The sequence below is a fragment of the Coregonus lavaretus genome, assembly GCF_964263955.1.
Source record: "Coregonus lavaretus genome assembly, contig: HAP1_SCAFFOLD_330, whole genome shotgun sequence".
In the NCBI taxonomy this organism is placed as follows: Eukaryota; Metazoa; Chordata; class Actinopteri; order Salmoniformes; family Salmonidae; genus Coregonus; species Coregonus lavaretus.
In genome coordinates this window covers 242445-248032 of record NW_028156608.1, presented here as the reverse complement: position 1 = coordinate 248032, position 5588 = coordinate 242445, and positions in this window count along the sequence as shown.

Sequence of the window (5588 nt, the reverse complement as noted above, 5' to 3'; positions counted from 1 at the left end):
AACTATGGGACTAGGATTATTTAAAACAAGGTGAGGAAACTAAAGCTGAGGGCATAAAATCAACTTCTATTCAGAGAACAGCGAACAGACAAACAGTCGTCTCTCGACCTGAAATGACGTCTCTGGGAAAGGCTTCCATTATTGAATTTGCTAGTTTCATTTCATAGTTAAATCAAATCAAAATCAAATGTTATTTGTCACATGCGCCGAAAACAACAGGTGTAGACCTTACCGTGAAATGCTTAGTTACAAGCCCTTAACCAACCATGCAGTTTTAAGAAAGAATACCCAAAAAAATCATAACTAAATAAAAAATAAAAAATAATGAAATAAAAGTAACAAATAAACAGTGCTAGCTGTGCCACTAGAGATCCTGGTTCGAATCCAGGCTCTGTCGTATCCGGCCACGACCGGGAGACCCATGGGGCGGCGTACAATTGGCCCAGCGTTGTCCAGGGTAGGGGAGGGAACGGCCGGCAGGGGATGTAGCTCAGTTGGTAGAGCATGGCGTTTGCAACGCCAGGGTTGTGGGTTCGATAAAATAATGTATGTGCTAACTGTATGTCGCTCTGGATAAGAGCGTCTGCTAAATGACTAAAATATAATGTAAATGTAAAAATATAAATAGCGAGGCTATATACAGGGGGTACCACACAGTCAAGGTGGGGGGGCACCGGTTAGTCGAGGTAGTTGAAGTAATATGTACATGTAGGTAGAGTTATTAAAGTGACTATGCATAGATAATAAACAGAGTAGCAGCAGAGTAAAAGGGGGGGGGGGGGGCAATGCAAATAGTGTGGGTAGCCATTTTATTAGATGTTCAGGAGTCTTATGGCTTGTGGGTAGAAGCTGTTAAGAAGCCTCTTGGATCTAGACTTGGCGCTCCGGTACCGCTTGCCGTGCGGTAGCAGAGAGAACAGTCTATGACTAGGGTGGCTGGAGTCTTTGACAAGTTTTAGGGCCTTCCTCTGACACCGCCTGGTATAGAGGTCCTGGATGGCAGGAAGCTTGGCCCCAGTGATGTACTAGGGGGAATAGGTTTTGTTGTGCCCTCTTCATGACTGTCTTGGTGTGTTTGGACCATGTTAGTTTGTTGGTGATGTGGACACCAAGGAACTTGAAGCTCTCAATCTGCTCCACTACAGCCCCGTCGATGAGAATGGGGGCGTGCCAGTCCTCTTCTTTTTCCTGTAGTCCACGATCAGATCCTTTATCTTGATCACGTTGAGGGAGAAGTTGTTATCCTGGCACCACATGGCCAGGTCTCTGACCTCCTCCCTATAGGCTGTCTCGCCGTTGTTGGTGATCAGGCCAACCAAGCTGTTAATAAAGAGCATAGCTTCATGCGAAGGAAATGTCAGGAAGTGTCTGGATTCAATTTAGCAGCTCATAAAATATGACTAGAAAGACTCAGACTACCCATCATACAGATATTATATTATATATCTATCTATATATATATATATATATATATATTATGATTTACAGGTATCAGTATTACACAGACAGCCAAGACTCCCTCTATTTCACACACAGTATATAACACTGGAACACTTCACTTTGTTGAAGATGCCAATCACAGCCTCTCCAGCGTTCTGCTGTCTTCCAGAGAACAGAGCGAACAGAGCTGCAAAGAGAGACAATTGGTCCATAATATGAAGATTTGAAGAAAAACATTATTTACTGTTCATTTTCTATTTCCTATTTCACTTGCTTTGGCAATGTAAACATCTGTTTCCCATGAAGCCCTTTGAATTGGTCCCACAGCTGATAGGGGAGCAGGGAGCCGGGAACTGGAATCAGGCCAGTCCCATAATGGAATCAGGCCAGTCCCATAATGGAATCAGGCCAGTCCCATAATGGAATCAGGCCAGTCCCATAATGGAATCAGGCCAGTCCCATAATGGAATCAGGCCAGTCCCATAATGGAATCAGGCCAGTCCCATAATGGAATCAGGCCAGTCCCATAATGGAATCAGGCCAGTCCCATAATGGAATCAGGCCAGTCCCATAATGGAATCAGGCCAGTCCCATAATAGAATCAGGCCAGTCCCATAATGGAATCAGGCCAGTCCCATAATAGAATCAGGCTAGTCCCATAATGGAATCAGGCCAGTCCCATAATGGAATCAGGCCAGTCCCATAATGGAATCAGGCCAGTCCCATAATGGAATCAGGCCAGTCCCATAATGGAATCAGGCCAGTCCCATAATGGAATCAGGCCAGTCCCATAATGGAATCAGGCCAGTCCCATAATGGAATCAGGCCAGTCCCATAATGGAATAAGGCCAGTCCCATAATGGAATCAGGCCAGTCCCATAATGGAATCAGGCTAGTCCCATAATGGAATCAGGCCAGTCCCATAATGGAATAAGGCCAGTCCCATAATGGAATCAGGCCAGTCCCATAATGGAATCAGGCCAGTCCCATAATAGAATCAGGCCAGTCCCATAACGGAATCAGGCCAGTCCCATAATGGAATCAGGCCAGTCCCATAATGGAATCAGGCCAGTCCCATAATAGAATCAGGCCAGTCCCATAATGGAATCAGGCCAGTCCCATAATGGAATCAGGCCAGTCCCATAATGGAATCAGGCCAGTCTCATAATGGAATCAGGCCAGTCCCATAATGGAATCAGGCCAGTCCCATATCCCATAATGGAATCAGGCCAGTCCCATAATGGAATCAGGCCAGTCCCATAATGGAATCAGGCCAGTCCCATAATAGAATCAGGCCAGTCCCATAACGGAATCAGGCCAGTCCCATAATGGAATCAGGCCAGTCCCATAACAGAATCAGGCCAGTCCCATAATGGAATCAGGCCAGTCCTATAATGGAATCAGGCCAGTCCCATAATGGAATCAGGCCAGTCCCATAACGGAATCAGGCCAGTCCCATAATGGAATCAGGCCAGTCCCATAATGGTTTCAGGCCAGTCCCATAATGGAATCAGGCCAGTCCCATAATAGAATCAGGCCAGTCCCATAACGGAATCAGGCCAGTCCCATAATGGAATCAGGCCAGTCCCATAATGGAATCAGGCCAGTCCCATAATGGAATCAGGCCAGTCCCATAATGGAATCAGGCCAGTCCCATATCCCATAATGGAATCAGGCCAGTCCCATAATGGAATCAGGCCAGTCCCATAATGGAATCAGGCCAGTCCCATAATAGAATCAGGCCAGTCCCATAACGGAATCAGGCCAGTCCCATAATGGAATCAGGCCAGTCCCATAACGGAATCAGGCCAGTCCCATAATGGAATCAGGCCAGTCCTATAATGGAATCAGGCCAGTCCCATAATGGAATCAGGCCAGTCCCATAACGGAATCAGGCCAGTCCCATAATGGAATCAGGCCAGTCCTATAATGGTTTCAGGCCAGTCCCATAATGGAATCAGGCCAGTCCCATAATGGAATCAGGCCAGTCCCATAATGGTTTCAGGCCAGTCCCATAATGGTTTCAGGCTAGTCCCATAATGGTTTCTAAGGAACTGGAATCATGGTAGCCCCATAATGGTTTCTAAGGAACTGGAATCAGGCTAGTCGCGTAATGGTTTCTAAGGAACTGGAATCAGGCTAGTCACGTAATGGTTTCGAAGGAACTGGAATCATGGTAGCCCCATAATGGTTTCTAAGGAGCTGGAATGAGGCTAGTCGCGTAATGGTTTCTAAGGAACTGGAATCAGGCTAGTCGCGTAATGGTTTCTAAGGAACTGGAATCAGGCTAGTCGCGTAATGGTGTCTAAGGAACTGGAATCAGGCTAGTCCCATAATGGTTTCTAAGGAACTGGAATCAGGCTAGTCCCATAATGGTTTCTAAGGAACTGGAATCAGGCTAGTCGCGTAATGGTTTCTAAGGAACTGGAATCAGGCTAGCCCCATAATGGTTTCTAAGGAACTGGAATCTTGGTAGCCCCATAATGGTTTCTAAGGAACTCTTTCCCTGATGGATTGTGTCTTTCTCAGTTGTGTTGTATTTCTCTCATTTATGCCTCTGAACTGTAAGATAAAGTTAGATGCAGTATACATGATGTTTATTGTTAGAGAGAAGTAACGGCGGTATAAAATACGAGACAGCTAGATGCAGCAGAGTATATGACTTTAGGAGACAGCTAGATGCAGCAGAGTATATGACTTTAGGAGACAGCTAGATGCAGCAGAGTATATGACTTTAGGAGACAGCTAGATGCAGCAGAGTATATGACTTTAGGAGACAGCTAGATGCAGCAGAGTATATGACTTTAGGAGACAGCTAGATGCAGCAGAGTATATGACTTTAGGAGACAGCTAGATGCAGCAGAGTATATGACTTTAGGAGACAGCTAGATGCAGCAGCCTATATGACTTTAGGAGACAGCTAGATGCAGCAGAGTATATGACTTTAGGAGAAAGCTAGATGCAGCAGCCTATATGACTTTAGGAGACAGCTAGATGCAGCAGAGTATATGACTTTAGGAGACAGCTAGATGCAGCAGAGTATATGACTTTAGGAGACAGCTAGATGCAGCAGAGTATATGACTTTAGGAGACAGCTAGATGCAGCAGAGTATATGACTTTAGGAGACAGCTAGATGCAGCAGAGTATATGACTTTAGGAGACAGCTAGATGCAGCAAAGTATATGACTTTAGGAGACAGCTAGATGCAGCAGAGTATATGACTTTAGGAGACAGCTAGATGCAGCAGAGTATATGACTTTAGGAGACAGCTAGATGCAGCAGAGTATATGACTTTAGGAGACAGCTAGATGCAGCAGAGTATATGACTTTAGGAGACAGCTAGATGCAGCAGAGTATATGACTTTAGGAGACAGCTAGATGCAGCAGAGTATATGACTTTAGGAGACAGCTAGATGCAGCAGAGTATATGACTTTAGGAGACAGCTAGATGCAGCAGAGTATATGACTTTAGGATACAGCTAGATGCAGCAGAGTATATGACTTTAGGAGACAGCTAGATGCAGCAGCCTAAATGACTTTAGGAGACAGCTAGATGCAGTAAATTCTTGTTTTGATGAAGCTCAGCCGTCTCAGCGTGGGTAAACTATTTCCCACATGTGTTCTCTCATTCGGGTCTATGATGTGTTGAGTGTAATAGATCATGTGCCCAGGGCCCCAGGCCATAGCCCATGCCTGGATAGCATTAGGTTGAATGGTAATTGTGATGACTGCAGGGGATTTCAGGCTTTCCTTAGTCTATGACGACATTCAGCTACTCCTGCAGAGGTAGCCTAGACAGAGAGGGAGAGAGAGAAACAGTGAAATGGTTTAGCCTCCAAGATAACACACAGCTAAAGTGCAATGCCATGAAATCCATGTTTCACTTGGACTGGGACCATTAAGGGTTTTAATTCTAGTTTTAGTGTAAGAGTCTGGAACTCTAGCAAGGCTAGAGGAGGTGTTGTCAAGGTTAGAGGAGGTAATGTCAAGGCTAGAGGAGGTGTTGTCAAGGCTAGAGGAGGTGATGTCAAGGCTAGAGGAGGTGTTGTCAAGGCTAGAGGAGGTGTTGTCAAGGCTAGAGGAGGTGATGTCAAGGCTAGAGGAGGTGTTGTTAAGGCTAGAGGAGGTGTTGTTAAGGCTAGAGGAG